Source organism: Culex quinquefasciatus, chromosome 2 (assembly GCF_015732765.1).
Source record: "Culex quinquefasciatus strain JHB chromosome 2, VPISU_Cqui_1.0_pri_paternal, whole genome shotgun sequence".
In the NCBI taxonomy this organism is placed as follows: domain Eukaryota; kingdom Metazoa; phylum Arthropoda; class Insecta; order Diptera; family Culicidae; genus Culex; species Culex quinquefasciatus.
Window position 1 is genome coordinate 3,744,057 of NC_051862.1, and position 25,670 is coordinate 3,769,726.

General features: G+C 34.1%; 1 protein-coding gene across 1 annotated transcript in view; it reads right to left on the minus strand.

Moving 5' to 3' along the window:
• LOC119766558 (epidermal growth factor receptor substrate 15 homolog) overlaps positions 1 to 25,670 on the minus strand; it is a 164,200-nt gene that overhangs the window by 128,675 nt on the left and 9,855 nt on the right. The window lies entirely within an intron of this gene.

Sequence of the window (25,670 nt, forward strand, 5' to 3'; positions counted from 1 at the left end):
ATTAATCAATATTTGCAAAAATTAAACCCGTGTTTGCTTATCAATCCATCCCACCTTATTTAACCGGCAATTGTGGTGGAATTACGATGATGATTTCATATTTAAAAAAACACGCCCAAGAAGAGCCAACTTTGATGGAAGCTCACATGATCCGTTTCAAAATTGCTTATTAGAAATTCTGGTTGAAAAGCATTGAGCAAAGAGCAATCCATTACGTAATGAACGATACAGCAGTTTGAAACTTGGAAGTATGGGGAAAAAAGCTTTTTGATTTGAAGTACCTCGTTTTTGTTGCCGAACGAGCAAGCTTCGATGCGAGAGGGAAACTATATGGGAGGGTAGATCAAACGAATGGTATCGGAAAATTATGCAGATTGTAAGTGAAATGTATTCAGCATTCCATGCATCGTATGGAAATTCTGTGGTGTTGTGGGATAGAGCTTGGAAATTGTGGAAAAATTTCTAAGTGTTCCTTGACTTAAAACTAATTTCACAAAGGTTCCAGTTTTCCAAATAGGCGATAAGATAAAACAATCACGTTGATTTGTATTATTTTTTTTTCAATTTTGCGGAAAAAATATTTCAGGATTCTTTGAAAATGTATTATATAAGTCAAAATTCAGGTCTTGTCAAAGCTTTTTAATGGCACCTTGTCTAATAACAACCAAAAAATATAGTTGTTCATTATAAATAATATTTTAATTTGAGTCCAATTATTAAACTATTAATTTATGTCTTACTACTCTGATTGAGTTCAAGAGGCCAGCCAATCCGATCTTAATTTTGAAGAAAACATTTTTAACAAAAAAAACTTTCTCAAACATTGTTTATTGATATAAATTAATATAATTGAAAATATTTCAAAATAACTGTTACGTTTAAAATTTAAAAAGTATTAGGCAGCCTAAATAAAGGCTAATTCTTTAAAGATCTATTTAATTTTTTACAATAAGTCCACCCGGAGCATGTATGCAATTTTTAATTTTTCATTTATTTTCTTGCATTGAATATCTTTGCAATTTTATTGAAAAATTATGTAGTTGATGTTATTATAATATTTCTTTTTCATTGTCAATAATTGCTACTTTTTGAAGGAGTAGTTTTGCGCAGTAAAGATTTCAAATGGTGTAAATAAAAATAATATTGAGTGTATTGTTTTAGAAGGGGTTGAGGCAGTTAAAATCTACATTTCAGATATGTTAAAACATTTGAAGGTAAAATACAAACTTTTAATTACAAATAAATTGGACTTTAAAAAAAGTTTTCGAAGCTATACTCACCTCGCTCTTTTAAAAATATCGAAAAAACAAATTGTCATTTAAAAACATAAAAAAAAAATCAATCTTAACGGTGCACATCAACCAGAGCTTTTGCTCCAAGATTTTTGATACAGATATTTTAGTATTTTCGAAACTACGTAAACTATCGATATAATTTTTTATTCATCCCCTAAAGTACAGTCTACTAAGCGATTTACAACAAAATTTGCCTATTTTTACAATCAGATTGTTGCAGGATTGGGTTCGTAAGTTTGTCCATTTTGGAATAAGAAGATAACAACTTCCTTGGTTGCTGTGCACCCTTAAATAAGTTAAGATTCTTTAAAAAAATAATTTAATCGTTATACAAACTTAAGTGAGCTTATATTTCATTTTGTGAATTTAGACAAGAAATTAAGCTTGTTCATAAAAAATATTGTATGCCAAATAAATCAAAATACATAGATTAAAAAAAAAGATTTTTTTTTTCAATTATATTAATTTAATATAACTAAATAATTACAAAAATAAGTCAAGGGGTTACATGCATGAAAGAAAACTCAAAACTCCAAATCATTGATTTTTTTAATCCACTAAAAAGATGATCAACAGACGATTCATCCTAAAAATTTGCCCTGTGCATAGTGAACTCAAATTGTCAAATTTTCTGAGCGTTTTTCTCGAAACACCGAGTTGATTTACGGATGCCAAGAAATTTCAACATTTGGTGGTCCAAATTGGCTAAAATTTGGAGTAAAGAATCCCGTGGCAAGACGAAGCCCGATTTAAGAAGTGTGTTTTTTTCTACGAAAATCAAAATCTGACGATGTTTCATATGAAAAAAATTAAAATAATTTTGAATTCGAATAAAAAAAATTCAAGAAATCGGCCTTGTCATGTACACGGAACAGGTTTTTCGAGTGTTCACCAAAATGTTGAGCCGATTTGACCAAAGCAGTGAGATCATAACCGAAATATACTCTGTTTTTTGCTGAAAACAACCATGTCAATTTAAAATATAAAATAAAAATGATCCAAATTTTGTAGCATAAAACATTAATTTTATTCTAATAAATAATCGATGATTGTCAAACCAAAATCCAATAAATAACATGCCTATTGACAAAAACTTAAAAATTCCCACTTGTTCAACAATCTGTCGTGCGGGTATCCTTTTTTACTAATGTTTACTTTTTTACCACCTCTCAACATCGACAACAACAACAACAGCCTCTATTGTGATGTTTAATTTGCATCTGATGGGTCATAGAATCAACATTGTTTTGTTTGTTTCGTTTTCGCCCTCCCACCAAACCACACATTCGCTAACCCAATATTGATGGCAGTGCAACGTCGATAATTATTTTGTCTGATTATGTCTATTTGCCCTTGCGCAGAGGTGGCATTTTTAATTGGAGTTTTACAGTGGCAAACATCTAATTAATGCGATCAATGTGCGTTTTGTTTGCGGTTTACCCCGTGCTTAGTTCTAGAGAGAGAGGGCGAGGCTGCAATTTGTACCTGTTAGAACTCATTCGTGTGGAAAACTATTAATTGAGCGGTGTCATTCAAACTATCATTTGGCGCAATATAATATAAAGCGATCAAACTTAATTAGTGCTAACAATGAAGCATTTAATGCACTTTAAATCGCGGCCGGCATTAGTTTGCGATTTAGCAGATTATCGCGATAAATAAAGCCACGAATGGGGTTGATTTATACAAGTGTTTTTACCTCGATGACAATAGCAACTTCCATTACAAAGCTCACACGTATTAGAGGAAGGCATTCGTGCCCACTCAATCATATAAATAAATTTCCCAATAATACAAGTGAAATTGTTCGATCTGCTTCCGACTTTTCTTCTTCTTTCACTTTTTCTCCAAACCAAAGTTAGCACCCATTGAGAAAATCGTTTTCCCATTTCTTTGGACAAGGACCAAACACACACACACATTCTCGTCCTCTTCCACAGTACACGATAATCGAAATGGATTGGATATTACGAAATCCCTGCGAGTACAATAGAAAATCCATTCTTCGAGGACGACGACGACGACGACTTGGCTTCCTTTTGCTGTTGTATTGTGCCACTATCAGCAGCAGCATCCGTTTCTTACAGAAGATCGGGTCGGATGCAGCCGCAGTTCAGGATGGGATGGATGCTCGGAGGACCTCAACTCCACACTCCCTGGTTGTTGCTTGGAGGAAGCCAGTAGGGATGAAAATTAAAGTTGTTCTAATGATTTCCTGGTGCGGTTGTGAGTTCAAACACGTTTTATGGATTGTTCCCTAAAAGTGTGATGTGTTTTTTTTTAATTCTATTTAAAACAAGCCTTACCCGACAAACTTCGTTCTGCCTTTTTTTCGTTTGTTGACGTTTTTTGATTTTTTGCTTATTCAACCTCCTGTGATCAAAATATGATTTTACGTAACTTTCTCCATACAATTTGCCGATGCTCCGGAATCGATTCCAGAGTGGCCAAATTGTCAATTAAATAGCGTAAGAACCTTCCTTGGACTAATACGAACCCAACGCAACAAAGAGCACCTCGATCCGACGTTCCGTGTTGAATTGATTCGCGTTTAAACAAAACCGTCGAAATTTTTTATATATATAGATAATATTAAACGAATAAAAAAATTACTTGCCAAATAATCATTCGTTGCCTTTCAGGATTAACTCGGATCTAAGAAATCGAATTTCCTAAAGACCTGCGCCACCTGCTGCCAAAATCGTTTTTTTCCATACTCCATAATTTTCCCATATAAACTTCAAGGATAAAAAGCGACCCTTAAACCTTAACCGATTTGGCTCAAATTTGGCACAGTTACTTATTATTGCCTAAATAATCAAACCAGGGGTACCTCTTGAGATTTTCCAAAATTTTAAATTTTTCTTGTCACCCTAATGATTCAATCTTTCGACAGCCAGCTGTCTAAAAATAATAATTTGATTATGTTAAAAATATATCAACTAAATAAAAACAGTCTCAACAGCAACATCCAATTGTTTGCCTTGAGAATAAAATCTTAAAATTTGAAAATATACTGCCAACGCCTGCTTTCTAAACCGAAGCTTCAAGCGAAACTCATTTACCCATTTGAAAAGGTAGAGCATCAACAATAACCCATTTTTTCTACAATTATTTTGTTATTTTAAAGCCACTGTTATTCCTCAGTCAAGATGTTATGTAAATTGTCTGGAGAATCTATTTCAGGCTCAGACTTCTATCTAAAAATACAATTCCAATGATTTTTGTACTTTTTTTTTAGGAGTGACATACAAATACTGTCTAATCACCATTTTAAGCTGCAATTTGCTGAAAAAAAAACATGTTGGCGCTGAACAGCATCACCGTCACGAAAAATTATAAAATGAATTTAAAATTCATGATCAGTGACCAAAATCACACCTTAGGACAAACGCAAATAAAAGATTTCGCGTAGAATAACTAAAATAAAAAAGAAGCCAAAAAGTATTAAAATTTTCAGTCTAGCCAATGTTTAACGACTTTCCAAAGAGCGGTAGGAACAATAGGTAGGTGAAACAAGGTGAAAATTCCCAGTTTAAGTTACTAACGTCTTTTTTTTCGGGATACCTATCAACTTGATCAAAACAAACACTACCTGTCCATTAAGCATGAATATAAAACGAGCCAGCGTAGAAGCAGAGCAAAGTAGTCTGAAGTGAGATTGTGCTCTGTGCGGATGGAGTAGTGTTTAGTGAAATAAATTAAGGTGTTTTGTTCGTTTACTTTTAAAATGTAGTGTTGCATCAAGTGGTTTTACATCTTCAGTTTTTTGTGTTTGAATGTGTAATGAACATATTTTTTTGTCCTCTTTGAAAATTATTGAACTTACACCAAACACGAAAGATGATTGCTGCTGTCGATGAATTGCTAAATCTGATCTTCTTTTTTGAATATTCCACTGTAATTTCTATACAAAATAATTGTGGGGCAGAAAGGTGGTTTAAAATCTTTCAGAATCTGCGTATTACCTGTGTAATAAACGGATGTGATATATTTCTTAGAAAACTAAACCGACTCTTGTTTGGATTCACAGCAACTGCCAGTAGTTAACTAAAATTAACTACCTATCACTAATGAACTAACGCTGTCGATAACAGGTAAATCTATTATGTCGGCGACGGTTAATATCCTTTTACCTGCATAATGACGTATGCGTACATCTAGTAGGACGATCTTTTTATGATCGTCTCTCAGACAATCTGTTTATGATCGTCTCTCAGACAATCTGTTTATGATCGTCTTTCAGGTCACAACATACCCATCTTTTTGTTATTCAAAATATGCTTTGCTTCTAATAGAGTTGTAGGATAGCCAAAAATATCCTGTGATCTCCAGACAAAAAGTAGCTTATTTGCTCAATTGTCATTTTTTCTTGACATCTAATTGTCTGTCCGCTGGTAGCAAGTTTAGCAAATTCAGTGAATTTCTCAACTAAACATTTGATTAAATTTCGAAACTAATTTAAAAGATATGGTTGGATCATGTTTATATTCTTTTTTCCAAAAACTCTTTCAGTTGCTTCCAAGATTGAACTTCAATATTTAATTTACTTCTAACCGACTCTGATAGCCGTAAATAATAAACTGAGTTGGCAAAGATTTTTTCATTGTCTTTATCTTCGTCTATTTTATACACGATATCTACTAATGCCGTAAATTGTTTTAGTTTTGATAAAACCCCATCAAAATGGGAACATTCTCCAGTTTGAGTGACGTAATTTTACGCGTATTAAAAGAAAAACTTTTATCAGAAATATTTGATTCAGATTCTGATTCTTCTGACTCTATTTCTGTTTGGGTGGATGTATTTTTTTTTGTTCTTGAAACCAGATGTCCGTCATAAATTAAGAGAGGAAGTATGGCGTCATCCTGTCGGTCCCGTCAGTGACATACACAAAACACGTGAGATGATTGCTGCTGCCGATAGATTGCCAAATGTGATCTTCTTTTTTAAACATTCCACTGAAATTTCTATACAAAAGAATTGTGGCGCACTCATTTTGATTAGTAGTTTGTCCTAATTCCTCAAGTGGTTTGAAATCTTTCGAAATCTTGGTATTACCCATCTTTTTGTTATTCAAAATATGCTTTGCTTCTAAAAGAGTTGTAGGATAGCCAAAAATTATCCTGTGATCTCTAGACAAATAGTAGCTCATTTGCTCAATTGTCATTTTTTCTTGATATCTAATTGACTCTTCACTGGTAGTAAGTTTGAATGACTAGTTCCTTTAATTCATTCAAAGCTTTAATTAGTCATCATTTCGCTTAACGAAGTGTCGTCACCAAACTTACAAATAAGTTTTTTTTTTCTTTACTTCTGCAAAATTTTTACAGTTCCTAACATTAGACCAGATATTTGGTGGTATTTTTGACCTTATAATGGCCATCAACCCCGATTCACATGAAGTTCCGAACTCTTGGTGTATGAATTCGCATTGCCCAAGAAAAATGTCAAAAATTTGTTTTCCCTTCAATTCAGGGATTAAGCTAAATTATGCTAAAATACTAAATGTGTCTTTACTTAATACTAAATTGTCTTTACCACGATCAGAAAACTAGGAGTCCATGGACGGCCCTTTTGCCGAAGTGGTTGGCGCGGATGCACCTGGTTTCGCCGCTGCTAATGCTGCTGCTGTTGCTGCAGTTTGCATCTCGCCCATTGTAATTTTAAAATCGTTCTACATCTCTTTTCTTCTAGTTTATGTAAGATTTCGTAGTCACAGAGTTTCACTCGCGATTCGTAAGTTTTAAATTTCATTTTAACTGCTTACTGATGTTCTGCGAATATTTTTCCTCCAATTTTTAATCTTGCACATTCTTGCTGCGTGCGGATTCCGTCACTAGTGGTGGAAAGTTTATAACTTTTCGTGGATTCAATAGATTTTTCACTTCCGGATTGGTTGGTTTCACCAGAGTTATTTTATTGTATTATCCTGTTTTTTTTTTCACTAACATCGATTGTTCATAGTTTCTCAGCATTGTTAAAAGTTCACATTTTATGAGGCACTGAATTAGGCCTTTTACACATTTTAAATTCGTTCTTACGATGATTGGCACTGATGTAGTGTTCAATCTGTTCACTGTTATTTTAATGGTTTCCATATTTACTGTACTTGATGGTATAATTTGTGATTTTCTTTCGCGATCCAACGAAGTATTCCAAGAGTTACACGTTTGCGAGTCGAATGGCTCGTTCGGCCACTTGTTGGGACTGCTGACGGTGATGGGCGTTGCATAGCTATTTTTGACCTTATAAAGGCCATCAACCCCGATTCACATGAAGTTCCGAACTCTTGGTGTATAGATTCGCATTGCCCAAGAAAAATATCGAAATTTTGTTTTCCCTTCAATTCAGGGATTATTCTAAATGCATAATTCCTGTTGAAAAGTGCCATGTCTTCAAATTTAATTAAATCCGATGACTCTCACACTTTGTAATAAAAAAAAAGATAATAATGATATTAATGAAGTGTACACTTCAAGCGTTCAGTAGAGACTAACTTTATTTTGTTCAATCTTACAAGTCTAGAGTCGGTTCTCTACCTGATACCATTCCGAGAACCGACTTCTTACCCTAAACGTCGGCGGGAGTACTAACATGTCTTTCATCTCACAACCACATCGAAATATTTACTTATTGCGATACTTAGTTAGTGCGTATGTATGTTTTTTTTTGTACTTTTTCGCACTGATTTTTATACTTTTTCGCACTGACATAAATGAACTGTGTTTCATCCCGATTGTCAGTCCAAAAGAGCTTGTCTCTAGATGAATTCTAAAACAAGAGATTACAAAAAATAGTCTTTCCATTTCAAAATACAACGTCTAAATGACTCTTGAGATCGACCACGATCGTCCGACTCGTCTTGTCCGTCTTGCTAAAGGATTTTGAAAAGTAGTGATTGAAAATCAATTGAAATTATTTGCATTGAATAAAAAAACAAAGATTCTGCAACCGAGCCTAACTTCACGTCAATCATGGAGTAGGTTAATTTTCCAGCTATAAGCTGTGAAGTGTGCTATTCGGTTCTAGCTAAAAAAATATTGTTTTCCTATTGATATCGATTTGATCAACAAAAAGCCTCTTTTTTTCTTTTAAAAGTATACATTCGAGATTCATGTTTATATTTACATGTATTTGATAATGATTATTTGTTTTCGAAATAGTCTCGTCTCGTAAATGTTGGAAATAAAACAGTTTGCAAAGCAGCGTAATATATTTGTGTTTTCAATACTGAAGAAAAGAAAGAAAAGTCCCCGATCTAAACTCATACCTCAAACTGAGAGTAAAAACATACAGTGAAAAGATTGCCGTTTTACTGTCAGGTTGCTCAAAAAATGTTTTTCCATGAAAAATAAAAACAGAAACTGTCCACAGTGAGGAATAATTCCTAGACATTTGACTTTGAAATGTCAATCTTTACAGTATCTGCTGCCATGATATCATGTTAAAAAATCAAAGTAGTCATATGCTGATTCATTATCTCACGAATTCCGTTTTCCTCTCAGAAACATTCGAAGTCTTTTTACTCACGATCCTCGTCTGTTTGTTAAGAATTTATTCCGTAATAAAATTTTGTAACGCATTTTGAAACTTGTTTAGAGGACTTTTGTTCCAATGAGACTTAATTTTTTTTTTAAACATTTGTCTATCGTCAAGCTCCAATGATTACCCGTTCTAACCACAAACATCAATTATGCAAATTATTTGACCAAATCATGCCGGTTGGCGTGCGTATTTTTTTCGCTCTCCTCGTTACGCCGCTCAAACATGCCAACGCGGATGCCGAGGTTAACCGACGCGTTTCCGGTTCGGTGCCCGGTTGTTGATTTTTTATCAATTAATTCGCGCAAAAAAAATATTAATTTGTCTTCCGCGTGTCGCTGGGCTGGAACTCCACCCAACATGCGGTGGTGTGGTTTGACCCGTCTGTCGATTAGTGTCGGTGATTTACAACTCCCTTTCGCACGTGGTGCCCACCCACGTGGTGCATGCCATGCTGTGTGACAACTTTGGAACAATTAATCTCACTAACCTGGTTCCATTAATCAACGTTTAAGAGCAGCGAAATGCCGCAACGACGAAGAGGCCGCCGCCATTTTGTAGCACCTCGAGGGGGTCCAATTTGCAACCATCCCGCGTCGAGTCTCACCGAGCAGGCCTTGAATCGCCTCCGGGGCGTTTATTTCCGAGCGAATGAGTTCCTGCCACTCACCAACCAGCCACCTCATGGCCTGCCACGATGCAGCAGCGCGAACAATGTGGTGTGGAATCAGCAGATTCTGGAAGGGTTTTCCAGCTATTCTGCAGGATCACCTCATGAGAGAGCTTTAGATAGTTATATCGGCGGTGGTGACGGTGACCTACAGCCTCGAGGGAACTCATTGCATAAGCGGTCGCAGCGAATTAGCGGGTCGATTTGAAGGGAAAACCGCTCTAATTAAAGTCACGGACTGCTATCGCGACCTTATTGCGATGTATTCTACGACATCGTAAAAAAAAATGAAAATCGGGAAAGAAGAAAGAGAGTAACGATCTTTTCTAATTTTAAATCGCAGTATTCTATGATTTTGTATTTGCTGATGAAAAACATGAGTCTTGAAATTAAGCGATTTACCCCAAAATATGTTAAGGTCACTAACATAGTCACAATTTCCCTCAGGAAGTCCTCACATCACCGTCAGTTCAAATCAAACACATACAAAACGTTCTACCCTTCTCGAAACCCGTCCGAAGAGCGAACGCCGCCGAGTGATCTGCATATATTTATTATTATTCAAGTCTAAATATTTAACTTTTAAAGCCAGAAGAGCCTTCACATCCACGCCGGCGGACCATGAATGAATGAATAGTGTTGCTCGTCGTCATATTCGTCACCAAGTTCGTCCTCGGCCGTCATCACACACAAAAGACTCTGCTCGCGCGCCTACATTCATGTCCTTGCTTTCGAGGACACGTGGCCAAATGTGGCGGCGCATTTCTAGTCTGGCTGAAGACGACGACGTCAACGGCATTCACCTATTATAGGCAAGTCTCCTGGCAGGTCGGTCGTCGTCGTCGGAAGCAGACTTGTTGTACTTGTGCAGCCAGCGAAAAAGCGAGCTTTATCGAAATTAAACAGTCGTCCTTTTCAGGTCGGTCGTTCTCCGTAGTGAGTGAGTGTGTGGGCGAGACCGAGGAAGGAATCGACCAGACAAAACCCATTTTCCGATCCACCACCCACAGCTGCTCCGCCAGGGAAGTTGAACTGAAGGTGGCCGGAACGCCGGTCCGAGCAATAGGCGAATCGGACCAATATGTCTCCAAATGAATGCCACCAGCTAGAAGTGGGTATAGTACAAATGGAATAGAATGTAAAATTGCTGCTGCACCCAGACACCAGCCATCCAGGGCAAGTCCACGGGAATGAATATATTATACACATTTGAGGCGATTAAATTAAAATAATGTCTTGATTCCACACTAAATTACGTTAATTTTCCATTCAGTGCACAGGAAGCACACTCGTGGCTGGAGGACATCATGTTTGAGGGCGGTCCCATGGGGGGGGAGGGGGAGTTGTAGGTAGCACAGGGAACGGACAAATGAACACTCATTAAAAACCTCTCTATTTTTCTCCGTCTCGATCGTAGCATTGGTGTTACTGAATAATTTACCAGAATTCCACATTTTTTTACAAATTTTTAATTTCGTTTCTTTTGAGTTGGATGAAATTTTGTCCAATTTATTTTGCATCATAAGTTTTTCCATACTAGTCTCCTTACGATTTTTCGAGCAGGTCATACCAAATTAGCATGTGAATGTAAGAAAATCTGTAGATTTTCTGATCAATTCGGTGTCATTAGCAAAGTTGTAGTTGTGGTTGTAGGACTGCCCGAGCAGACGGAAATAACGTGGGAATAACAATTTTTGATATTTGAAAATACTAGGCCAATAACGTTAAAAGTTATTTATAACAAGATTTGTTATTCGTCGTTATGATTTTTTTGTTATTGGATTGCACAGACTAATAACATTTCCAGTTATTTTTCGAACAAATCTTTGTTATTATATTTTGTTATTTTAACAACTAATCCGATCACCCCAATAACAATCGGAGATATTCCTCCATAACAAAAAATGTTATTCCCAAGTTGTTTTGGCTTCCAACCAATATTAGACCAATGACAAATTTTGTTGTGATAACATAAACTGTTATTAAACTCTTATGGAAAAATGGATTTTGCAAGAATATTCCATAACACTTTTTATATTTTTAACAATATTTGTTATTGAAATGGCATGAATTTAGATATTATCGTCTGTTCGGGTGTTAAAAAACAGGCACATGGAAATTAAACTTCCCATATAATTCAATATACGTTTTAATCTGTAGAAGTTCAATTCCCAAAATATTTCTACATTTTCGATTTTTTTTAAATGTTTTAGAGAAATAAAAATACACCTTTTGCGCAAGAGTTTTAAATGAAGCATAATCTGGTACGAGAGATTTGATTTTTTGAAAAGTTTAGATTGTGAGAAAACATCGGAAATATTGTCAATCAAAATGTAATTTACGTATAAAATAATAAAAAAAAAACTAATTTTCGTTTTTGTTAATCCAACTGCTTAATGCTGAAAAAGCTATTTTATGAAAAAAATAATCATTTTTTTCCATGGCGATCAGACTGCTAGTTGCTAAAAAACAGCTTCTAAAAGTAAAAAAAAATGGTTAGATAATTTTTCTCAGTTATGTCAAATTATTGCTCATTTTTTATTCACGATATTTCGAAAACTCGCTTTTAACTGAAATAAACAGAACTTTTGTGGAATTTCCTGCCTCTTTCAATATATTTTTTTTATAAGTAGGAGATCATAATACTTTTACACTTCAGTTTTTTTTTATTATTTTTTATAAGAGCAACTCTCTACGAAATCGGTCTTTTTCATTAATTTTAATTTTTGTATTTTTTAATCAGGCTGAAACTTTTTTGGTGCCTTCGGTAAGCCCAAAGATGCCGTTTTGCATCATTAGATTATCCATATAATTTTCCATACAAATTTGGCAGCTGTCCGTACAAAAACGATATATCTTTTGAAGGAATTTTTTTATCGATTCGGTGTCTTCGGCAAAGTTGTAGGTATAGATAAGGACTGCACTGAAAAAAATGATTTCACTTTTTGTCGCTAAACCTTGATTTGCAATAAAACATTTTTTTTATTTTCTGATATGTTTTAGATGACATCAAATGCCAATTTTTCAAAAGTTTCCAGAATGGGCAAAATATCTTTGACCGAGTTATGAATTTTTGAATCAATACTGATTTTTTCGAATTTGAAATCAAAAAGTACTTTAGGGAAAATTCGATAACGTTTTCAAGTTTTCAAGCAATTTTAAGGTAACTTTTTTGAAAATATTGTCATTTTGTAATTTTTTTTAAATTAGTTTAAATTAGCCCATTCTGGAAATTTCCTAAAAGTTGGCATTTGATGCCTTTCAAAACGTATCAGAAAAAAAATAATAGTGCTTTTTGAAAATCAAGTTTTAGTTACAAATAGTAAAATTAAAAATCACCAATTTTTTTACTGTGTATCTTTTTATTTCAGTGTAGTTCATATCCATACCTACAACCTTGCCGAAGACACCAAATCGATCAAAAAATTCCTTCAAAAGATACAGATTTTTACTATTTGTAACTTAAACTTGATTTTCAAAAAGCACTATTTATTTTTTTCTGATGCGATATATTTATCATTTTTGTAAGAACAGCTGCCAAATTTGTATGGAAAATTATATGGACAAACTAATGATGCAAAACGTTTACGGTTCTTGCTTTTTTCAAATGGAATTGCTGTATTATTCAGCCCTTCAATTGAAGAAGAAAAGTCAAATTTGAACCACCCTAATATTTACAGTCCAAATTCACACCATTTACCCTTTTAGTCTGAGTGAAACTTTCCCAATAAGCTCCATCAACGAGGTCCTAAAATGACGACATCGTCGTCGTAGCAGCCACACCGCAAAAACGAAAACAACGTCATCCTTTCAGGAGGTCCAATCAACATCCAGTGTTCAGCTAACTGTGTTAGCTCAGGACATTGCTAAGCACACACACACCAACACTGCAAGCACATCAACATTCCATCACATTCAATCTCGAGGCGAGTTTACTGCTTTTGCCCAAGAGGAGAGGATTTTCGCCTTCCAACAACAAAAACAACAATAGCACTCGCAGCAGGCTAATGTAATGTGAAAACACCACCCACCGAAACAGGGAAAAGCGCGCGCATGAATCAGCCTGGTACGATGGGCGCTCTCAGGTTGCGGTTACGGTAAGAGTGGCGGAAAAGCCACCCCACTCATCCATCCCGCTCGCAATAAGGCTCATGAATATTTGATTGGGCCCGTTTTAAATAATTACCGGACTTTGGGTGCCATCTCCCACCGATGGAGGGGACGGAAAAGGGCACTTTCGCGCTCCCACATTTGAGCTGCTATTGTTTCAGCTCGAAGCGATTTCGGATCAACGCCGGAAGTTGCCGCTTTTAGCCTTGGTGTTGTTCTTCTTCGGGCGAGGAACAAAAGTGCAAATTTTCGAGATTGAGGAAGGCGAGCGAGTGAGTGTGTCACCGCTAATGGCCAATAATTTGCTCAATGGACATTGTTCAACCCGCGGGGGGTGAAAGCTTTTTCCTGGATGGGCTAATTGATCGGCGATTGCGTCACAAATTGACGTGTCCAAATGGGCTTGATGGGTGATTGATTGTTATACAAAGAACATATCTTGAGTTTTTTTTAAAAAAGGTCCAATAAGCTATTGTCTTTCATATGTGAGCAATTCTCTACGAAATCGGTCTTTTTTCTTCAATTTTAAATTTTGTATTTTTTTATCCGACTGAAACTTTTTTGGTGCCTTCGGTATGTCCAAAGAAGCCATTTTGCATCATTAGTTTGTCCATATAATTTTCCATACAAATTTGGCAGCTGTCCATACAAAAATGATGTATGAAAATTCAAAAATCTGTATCTTTTGAATGAATTTTTTTGATCGATTTGGTGTCTTCGGCAAAGTTGTAGGTATGGATACGGACTACACTGGAAAAAAAATGGTACACGGTAAAAAAAAAATGGTGATTTTTTTATTTAACTTTTTATCACTAAAACTTGATTTACAAAAAAACACTATTTTTAATTTTTTTTATTTTTTGATATGTTTTAGAGGACATAAAATGCCAACTTTTCAGAAATTTCCAGGTTGTGCAAAAAATCATTGACCGAGTTATGATTTTTTTAATCAATACTGATTTTTTCAAAAAATCGAAATTATGGTCGCAAAATTTTTTCAATTTCATTTTTTTATGTAAAATCAAATTTGCAATCAAAAAGTTTTTTAGTGAAATTTTGATAAAGTGCACCGTTTTCAAGTTATAGTCATTTTTAGGTGACTTTTTTGAAAATAGTCGCAGTTTTTCATTTTTAAAAATTAGTGCACATGTTTGCACACTTTTGGAAAAAATATTTTTGAAAAGCTGAGAAAATTCTCTATATTTTGCTTCTTTGGACTTTGTAGATACGACCTTTAATTGCTGAGATATTGCAATGCAAAGGTTTAAAAACAGGAAAATTGATGTTTTCTAAGTCTCACCAAAACAGCCCACCATTTTTCAATGTCGATATCTCAGCAACTAATGGTTCGATTTTCAATGTTAAAATATGAAACATTTGTGAAATTTTCCGATCTTTTCGAAAACAATATTTTCAAAATTTTCAAATCAAGACTAACATTTTAAAAGGGCGTAATATTGAATGTTTGGCCTTTTTGAAATGTTAGTCTTGATTTGAAAATTTTGAAAATATTGTTTTCGAAAAGATCGGAAAATTTCACAACAGTTTCATATATTATCATTGAAAATCGGACCATCAGTTGCTGAGATATCGACATGGAAAAATGGTGGGATGTTTGGATGAGACTTAGAAAACATCAATTTCCCTGTTTTTAAACCTTTGCATGGCAATATCTCAGCAACTAAAGGTCGTATCAACAAAGTCCGAAGAAACAAAATATAGAGAATTTTCTCAGCTTTTCAAAAATATTTTTTTCAAAAGTGTGAAAACATGTGCACTAATTTTTAAAAATGAAAAACTGCGACTATTTTCAAAAAAGTTACATAAAAATGGCTATAACTTGAAAACGGTGCACTTTATCAAAATTTCACTAAAGTACTTTTTGATTGCAAATTTGATTTTACATTAAAAAATGAAGTTGAAAAATTTTTGTGACCAAAATTTCGATTTTTTGAAAAAATCAGTTGATTAAAAAAATCATAACTCGGTCAATGATTTTTTGCACAACCTGGAAATTTCTGAAAAGTTGGCATTTTATGTCCTCTAAAACATATCAAAAAATAAAAAAAAATAAAAATAGTGTTTTTTTTTTGTAAATCAAATTTTAGTGATAAAAAGTTAAATAAAAAAATCACCATTTTTTTTTACCGTGTATCATTTTTTTCCAGTGTAGTCCGTATTCATACCTACAACTTTGCCGAAGACACCAAATCGATCAAAAAATTCCTTCAAAAGATACAGATTTTTGAATTTTCATACATCATTTTTGTATGGACAGCTGCCAAATTTGTATGGAAAATTATATGGATAAACTAATGATGCAAAATGGCTTCTTTGGGCATACCGAAGGCACCAAAAAAGTTTCAGTCGAAATAAAAAATACAAAAAAAATCGAATGACCGAAATCCTAGAGAACTGCTCATGTTTAAGAAACTTTTTTTTTTTAAAACTCAAGATTTAGGTTGAGTATGATTAAAAAAAAAACAAGAATATCATTTGAAAAATGATTTATTTTTTAGATATTATTATGTTATTTTATTATTTTTCAATCAACTCAATATGAAAAAAAACTAACTTTCAAGCCTAATTTTCAAAAAAAATTGAACAACATCACAAAATGCTTCATACATCATTACAGTTATGAATCTGTCTCAAAATTGAAAAATCTTAAAGAATTTATGAGATTTTTTTTTCTAAGTTTCACGTCTACTTCAAATCCGTGGCCGTGAGGTTACGGGTTTCGCCTTGTAAGCGGAAGGTGATGGGTTCAATTCATATCTGGCTCGGAGCTCGGAGTCAGATCCCTTAAAAGAGTAGATATGCTCACTGGGAATACTGACCGGTAGGGGATGGGTTTCGACTAGCGGCGTGCTGGGTTTCCAATCCAGAGGTCGTGAGTTCGACTGTCGTACCGGGAAGATGAAGTTTAATCTTTGGTCCCAATAATTTAAGAATTGTAAAAGAGCTTTCAAATTCTCCATTTGTTAAAAAAAATGCAGAAATAAACGTTATACAATGAATCTTAAATAGCTGGAGACCAATTGCACAAATTTTTCAATGTACATATATTATATTCTTTCTGCAAAACTTTTTTGCCTCCTGATTTTTCCAAGGACTTTCGAGGGATAAACTTGAAGTAAAATTCAAAATGGCCTAATCAAGATTATAACATTCATTCAAACACCTTTAAATCTTAAAAAAAAGTTTATTAACATAATTTCAGAAAAAACACAGTTTCAAATTTATAAACGTTTTTTTTTTGTTAAATTTTGCAGTCCATATTTTATAATTTATTAATAGATCAAAAACCTTTAATTGTATAAAGTACAAAAAGCATTCATTATAAAATGTATTCTGAACAGTTAACAATCGTTTACAGTCCAGACTCGATTATCCGAAGGCCTTGGCTTAATTTAACTTGGGATAATCGAATCACAAAAAAAATTGTCTTATTTTAGATTGTATGACTCCTTAACTACTCTAAAGCGATTTGAATTTTTAAATCCAAGATGGTGACCAAAATTGCGGTGATGATTAATTGAAAAAATGCATTTTTTATATTTTTTTATCAACCATTAAAATTTTACTAAAATGGAATTGCGAGCTCGAATTTATTGTAAATGGGAGCGTTCTTTCATTACGTTATGCAGATATTGAGGGTCCGAGGCCGTGTTACGCTCCATACAAAAAAAATTAAAATTTATTTGGAAATTTTTTTACGAGGGGGGAGGAGGGGGTCAAAAATCTGTTTTTTTGAGTTACGTAATAAAAGAACGCTCTCTTAAAAGTAAGAAAATAAAAAATACGAAAAAAAATTTGCTCATGATGATTTTACGTCTGTGTAAATTTTTAAAATTAGAAAATTAAGTCAATATTGTTTGTCCCTTAAAGATATTAAAAGATAAAAAAAAGATTAATTACTTACTGACTAAATATTTTCTTTAAATTTACAATTACCTTTTAAAAGAAACTCGTACGTAAAAATTACTTTGCAATGTTGTACCTATCACTAATACAACCTTTGGTGAAATGTGCATTCAACTAAACAACAACTAGAAATAAATATTTTGCTCTTCCTTATGCCAAATAAGTAATACTTATTTTTTATCTTCATTTACTTCCGATTGTTTCTCAAAATTCTCAACTTGAAAAAAATCTGTACAATATTTTAAGTTTATAATCCATTGTTCAATATTTCAATTACCGTCACCAGGGGTGACATTGGGTCATACAAATTTCAGCATTTTTGTATGACCCAATCTCACCCCCAGACCCAATGTCACCCCTGATGACGGTATAAAAAATACAGGCTTTTTTCTTTTTTTTTGCAATGCTTAAAAAGAAATAAAACCAATATCAAGGATACATTCTAGATTTGCTTCTGATTAACGTCACAGACAAAACAATAAAACGAAACAAACACAATTGATTTTACAACATTCCGAAACAAGCACTTAATCAGCGTATCTCAATCAATCGCTCAACTTTGCTGTTTTTCCGTTTTTACCGCCAAACCAAAATCAATTGTGAATTCGTTCGATCATCGCTTTTCAGCGCATTTCCCCCACTCCCCCAGCAGACTCACTCTTGACGAAATTGAAAATCGAAAACAAAAGTTTGGCCCGGAAAAATTTCGCCCTCACAATGCACAAACGCTTTACTCCCGAAAAATGCACAATGAACTCAATTTAAAACTTTTTCTCATCTACTACCGACCGACCGGGACTCTTTCGAGTGGGGATATGTCTGGTTCCTGTTTCCTGCTGATTTTTGTTTTTTTTTCTCTCTGCTCGTCGAGTATCGTCCAAAAAGCTTTCACCGCAATCAGCATTTGCTAGGAAAAAAAGTCGGGCAGAAAAAACTCAGCTCCCGCTTACCAAATCAACAGACATTGAGAGCCGAATTTCAAAAAGCGCACGGATCGTCGAAATTTAAATTTTATTGAACTCTTCGAACACCGGGAGTTGCGGCAATCCTTCAGTCGAGCTTCCGCGCTAATGTTCGGTCACAGACAAGTGGATGGTGTTCGTAGGAGCGAATTGTGAATGCGATTTCTTAACGATTTCAATAATCTTCACTTCATTTGTCTATGAATTCGTTTTCATTCGAGTTTTTCGCAACTGTCGAGGAAAATCAAAACACCAATTGGCAAAAAAAAAACTCGCTTTCATCAGCGAAATCCCTAACCAAAAATACGTCCAAAATTACCAAACAAACTACAATCGAATCGGCATTATCACTGTCAACGGTGACTGTCATCTGTCATCAACATCATCATCGTCACCATCATCACCGTCATCATCAATGTTACCAACGGGAAAATGCTGCTTTTTGTTCTGCACGCAGCCTACTGCGTGGGGCACCCAATTGATCCGCCCTTTAATCCCCTCCTTTTGGTTGATGCGCCCTTTTTCACCAAACCGCCCTTGGACGGTGTGCAATTGAGCTGTTGTTGTTGTTGTTGTTTTGGATGATGTTTTGAAATTGCATCACATTGACCCGGCACTGCACGGCTCGGGTTGACCAATGGAATTGAACGGAACGGACGGACGGGCAAATCTGTTTTAAAGGGTTTTGTGCTGATGCTGCGGCCAGGTGAGAAGCTTTGTGGTCGTTTCGGTTGGACGTTTGGGTATTAGCAGACGGTTATTAGGGGAATTATTTTTGGAAATTGTAGGGATTGGTGGAATTGGAGAATGTACTGCTTTTGTTGGGTGTCAGTTGAGATTAAATTTCAATGTTTTACTTATTTAATCAAATTTTATCTTTATTACCAGATGATTTTTTTTAATTTTAGGATAGGATTACAGTTTTGTTCTATAAATTCAATATTTTTCAAATTTTCAAAACGAATATTTCAGTATTAATTCAATTAAATAATTAAGATTGTTTCCAGCAATTTGCTAAATCAAAACTTTAAACATCGTTTTTATGTTAAAGGGAAGATTTGATTAACCCTTTTATCATGAGATTTTATTTAAAAAAAATCGTAAGCAGAGATCAAAATTTCCGATTGAAACAATTTTTCTCACAAAAATTGCCAAAGAGTTAGGGTAACATTTTTCAACTGAGTTCGCCAGCGCTATTCTCATTAATTTACAAGTACTAAATTCAAAATAAGAAAAAAAAAATTTAAACCTTATTGACTAAAAAATTTGATTAAAAATTTAATGAGTATCTCAAAATGCATTATTATTTAAACACAATTTATGATTTTTTTTAATTGCTTTGATCTGTGGTTTTGAAAAATCAGCAAAAAGTCCTGGAATACCCATTTGATCAAAATTACAAAAATAATTAATTATTTTTTTCCTTCCTGATTTTCTGGAGAATTTCTTAAACTTGAAATATGGGCCTAAGAAAATTCAAATAATGAGCAAAAAGTGTTTCAAATAGCTTTCGAAATTCACTTTTTTTCCATTTTGTACATCGAATATTCAAAAAAATTCAATTTTTTTTTTTAGCTGACCCAAACAAGCTTAAATGATTCTAAACATGTGGGAATGCATTTTAAATTATTTCTAATTATTTAAATTAATTTGTAAAAAAAAAAATACAAAACTTTAAACCTAGAAAGCCTTACACCATCGAAATCAACTTCAAAACAGACCTGTTCTGCATGTGATAATTATGTAAAATCCCCTTAACTTTGAAAAAATCTCCTTGAACTTAACTATATCACACATGACTTCGCAAGACAACATTTAACCATCCTATACATGACCCATGGCTAGCTGGAACCTTTTTATTAAAACATTCTTCGCAGCAATTTAGAGCGAGCCAGCCACTCGAGTTTTAATTTCATTTTGAAAATCGTTTTTCCCGCTCGTTTGGCCTAGGCAGAAGCGCGCGCCCCGAACGAAGCGACCTCAAGCGAAATTTTCCTCCTTTCCCATCACACAGTAGGCCGACGAGCAGAGCCGAGCTTTCGACCGGCTTCGTGCGGACGGGCACGAACGAGAACGATTCAGCGACGAGTGCTGCAACCAGACGAGGGTGGCTTGGATTGAATGCAAAGAGGAAAGACGAACCAGCTGGTTATGCTGGCAGTTGGGTGAGTGAGTGACTGTCGGTTTTGAATTTTTGTGGAGCGCCTCTGGTGGAATTGGGTGCGAACTACATGATTTGGGAGAGCGAATAGCGAGGCCACAAACCAAATTGATGTTGTGGAGCAGTAAAGTAGATGTTTTCAAACAGACTTTTTCATTGAATTATTTATTTTTTAAGCTATTTTGAAAGAGGTTGACGATAAATTGTTTTTTTCATGAATAGCGCTTTGAAATCAATTGAGGTTTTTTCAACTTATTATCTCGAGATTACATTTACATGTTTTGTTTAATTATTTGCCAATGCGGGAGCAGCAGAGCGATAAGAACAAAAAAAAACTTTACCTAATTCTCATGTAGTGGTGGTTGATGCGTTCCTCTCATTTATATAGTAATTTTGTCTGAAATGAACATCAGATCTGAATCAGACCTGGCCATTTTAGGTTATGTTGAAAACAACTCATTTTTGCAGTCGTTTAAATATTTTTTTCTATCATAACTTTTTACCAACTATATGAATATTCAAATTTTCAATGTCAAGCTGTTTAACTCAAACTCGACCGAGAAGAATACGGACAAAATCCTGTCAGCTTTAGCTGAAAAGTCAAGTGCATATTTTTGATAAACATCCCCTGACACGCACAGACATTTGCTCAGAATTGTATTCTTAGTCGATGAGAATAAATGTCAATAAGTATAAATGGAGCTCAAGGGGTCAATTTTAAAATTTCAATTTTCGAGAGATTTTACAGTCTCTCCTCAGTGAAGAAAGTAAAAACAATTACTATCTAAATTTCTATGATTTTGCTATCTTAGAAAAAAAAATTTGGCTTTTATTTACCAAAACAACTTAGATAAACGACTCCACGTGGAAGAAAAAAGTTTTTGCGAAATTTCATAAAAATCCAAAATATTTTTAAACAAACCTAAACATGCTTAATATGATTATTTATGCAGATAAAACGCATTTTTGATTGTTCCATTTCCATCAAAATTTTGAAGTTTTTTGAAGAAATGTTTTTTTACCCCCTGATTTTTCGGACCAATTTTTAAGGGAACTGAACTTAAAAAAAATATTTGCAGCGGCTTAAAAGAAACAAAAAAATCTGTTGATTTTTTTTTTCTTTTCGACACTAAAAATTAAATTGCCAAAATAAGCCATTTAAAATTTATGTTTTTTTTTTAATATTTCAGAGGACTATAGCGGTATTTTTAGCGCTAGATTTAAGGCTGGTGCAAAATCTGATAATGTGATATGACTTTTAGTAAAAATTTTGTCTTTTGTAAAAATCTTAAATATTGTCAATGAAAATTTCAATTTTTTTTTACATAAATGCAAAATCAAATTTACGATCCAAATTTACTGCACATTTTTTGTATTCTAGTTATAGGAACTTCAATTCAGTTATATTTATTAGTAAATATTCTGTGAATTGAATTACGTATTTTTTATAACCTAGTAGAGTTTTGAAGTTCTTTTCAACTATGATTTGGACTTAAGTTCAGTTTGATGTATTTTGATATTCTAAAAATGAATGGCAAGAAAAAGAAAAAAATGGACAAAAAACCTTAGAGATTTACAGGCATTACAAGATGATTTTTTTTCCAAACATAATTAGTTTTTGGCAAATTGAAAAATAATTAAAACTTTTCTTAATGAAAGTTTAAATCAAATTTCAGAAACTGCAATTTCTTTATAATTTTTTTATCAGGTCCTTTTCGGTGCTGATACCTACCAGGTCCCAGCACCGAGAAGGACCTAATATAAATTATTTTATGGAAAAAAAATCTTAGATGTGAAATTTCTGCAATTTTCACATAAATATAATTTCGAATAAACAAAATAAAGCCTAATATTTGAAAATGTCCAAATTAAGTGTTTTTGGCACATTCTTCTTGATTCTAAAAAATCGATGTTATTTTCCCAACATATTTCTTTAAAACATTGAAAATCAAAGATTGCGAGCTAAAAAATTGGGGCATTTAGTTGACATTGAGAAAAAATAATCATTTTTCTCATAATTTAGACTGTATCGCAGCAATCCGTAGTCAACAAAGTCTTTTTCATTAAGTGTTTTTAAATTGCAAAAATCTGAACATTTTCAAAAAACATTCACATTAAAATGCCTATAAGTTGAAAACGGGGTACTTTAACAAACAAAAATGTACAGTTGTCCTCGATTGAAAATTTTATTTTTCATCAGCATTTTTCTTAAACTTATGATTATGCCCTTTTTTGCTTTTTTGGCATAGGGAGTTTGGCATGGAAAAAAATCAGTAAAATTAAAAAAACTCTCTTGATGAAGAGGCAAGTTAAAATTAAAATTGTACGAGCGAAATATCAGGCATGTTATGATATAAGTCGTAAACCCTAAACTTTTCTCGATTTATGTTTCTGAAAACAAAAAGCACTTTTTTTCGTTGAAAATACAAAAATAAATCTATCAAGCGAATCACAACTAATTGAGAACTTGTACCATTAAATCACGCCAAAATAGAACAACTAATTTAGCTCACACATCGTGTCCAACAAAGTCATTACCACCTCCTAAATTTATGCAGCAATTTTCCGTTCGTTTGCTCCGTTTTATCCTGTGTCCCATTCAGCTTGGCGCTAGGTAGTTAGCAAAACTGTGTGACACTGGCCATTCAAAACAATTAAACCTCGTTTGCAACCCCCCTGGCTCACAAAAAGCTCCAACAAAACGGACGAGATGATGACCTCCCTGCTCTCGCTCTCTCCTCCCATGCTTCCTGCCAACTTTGTCACATCGGCATAATTAAAGTGCAATCAAACATCCAGAGTCCACATCCACATGTGTCACTTCGTTCGTAATCAAAATGAACAACCCCCGAGGACATCCAAGCCACCCGAAAAACGTTCCAACTGACAAAATGCTGTCCGCTGAATGAAAACTGTCCAAATTAAAAAAAAAAAAAGTTGAGAGAAAAAAAAACTTTCCCAACTGTCCAATTTCACCCCCCACCTCAAAACTAGTATCAAACAAGTGTGCTAGCAAAATACGAACTCCCTTCAAATTTCAGCGTGAAAAGCTCTCGGTTTTCCCGCCCCAAACCAAACCAGCAGGACTAGGATGTCCTCAAACGCAAAAATGGTTGAAAAATAACTAGAGTTTGCCGCAAAAGTTCAACCTCGCTTCAACACTCGAAGATAATTAAAATTTTCGGTCACGAGCATTTGAATAAAAATTCGGAACTCGGCGGTTTCCGGTGGTCTGACTGCCATGCCATGCTGCAGATGCACTTTTGTCAGCTTTCCACCACCTTCCCTTCAAAATATGGGGGCAGACACGACGAACATGACCAAAGGACTTGCTGGAAGAGAGAGAAAAAAAAACTTTTTCGACAGTTTTTCTCACCCTCCGGGGGCGACTTTTTCATGCCGAAAAACCCCAAAAATAGTGCACACACACTTTGGACCACCCAAAAGAGTGGAGAACGCCTCTATTGTTTCCCCCGAAAGGACACCCTGAAAAAGGGGTGAGAAAAAGGCCCAATTTTGAGTGTCTTTTGCCTCGGGAAGGAGACGCCCGAGGACGGAGGTTGTGGCCGGCCCCACTCGAACTTTTGCACCTGCGGTAAAGAGCACCCTTTTGTGGGACATTCATTGTTATATAATCTGTGATTTTAGGGCCGAGGTGGCGAGCGAAATGAGCAAGCATTAGATGATTAATGGTGGAATGAGGCTTATCTGGCGAGGCTGGGCGCAATTTAGGCAGTTTAGAAAACTTTTTTTATGGATTTAAATTTGAGTGCGGAAAGTTTACGCTGGAAACAATGTGTCTGGTAAGCTGTATTTGAACTTTTGAGACATTCACACTTTGTCATTTTAAAACTTATTTTTAGCTTATTTTCTTTGATTTTTTTTTCAGCACGATAACTACCAAATTTGTTAACCTAGTTGGATAAATACGACGATATTTGAAAAAAAAATTGTAATTTATTTGACATTTCTAATAACGCAATGAAAACGATTATTAAGTGGAAAAACAAATGTTCAAACATGATGTTTGAACACATGACATGAAAAGTCGATTTTACAGAACATAAGACAGTCCTAGAATAAACTTTAAAATTCACACTTTGTCATTTTAAAACTTATTTTTAGCTTATTTTCTTTGATTTTTTTTTCAGCACGATAACTACCAAATTTGTTAACCTAGTTGGATAAATACGACGATATTTGAAAAAAAAATTGTAATTTATTTGACATTTCTAATAACGTAATGAAAACGATTATTAAGTGGAAAAACAAATGTTCAAACATGATGTTTGAACACATGACATGAAAAGTCGATTTTACAGAACATAAGACAGTCCTAGAATAAACTTTAAAGAACTCTTGAAAGACATTTGAAGATTTGAAGATTTGAAGATTTGAAGATTTGAAGATTTGAAGATTTGAAGATTTGAAGATTTGAAGATTTGAAGATTTGAAGATTTGAAGATTTGAAGATTTGAAGATATGAAGATTTAAAGATTTGAAGATTTGAAGATTTGAAGATTTGAAGATTTGAAGATTTGAAGATTTGAAGATTTGAAGATTTGAAGATTTGAAGATTTGAAGATTTGAAGATTTGAAGATTTGAAGATTTGAAGATTTGAAGATTTGAAGATTTGAAGATTTGAAGATTTGAAGATTTGAAGATTTGAAGATTTGAAGACTGAAGATTTGAAGATTTGAAGATTTTAAGATTTGAAGATTTGAAGATTTGAAGATTTGAAGATTTGAAGATTTGAAGATTTGAAGATTTGAAGATTTCAAGATTTCAAGATTTGAAGATTGGAAAATTTGAAGATTGGAAAATTTGAAGATTTGAGAGTTTCCAGTTTTTCAAAACTGTACCATGAAATTTGAACACTTTGTTTGTTGTTCCAAATTTTATGAACATTTTTTTAAGATTAAGGGACATGATCATTTTCCGTGTAGAAACCCTGATTGTATGTAATTTAAAATTCCAATTCAAAATCGATTCCCTCAAA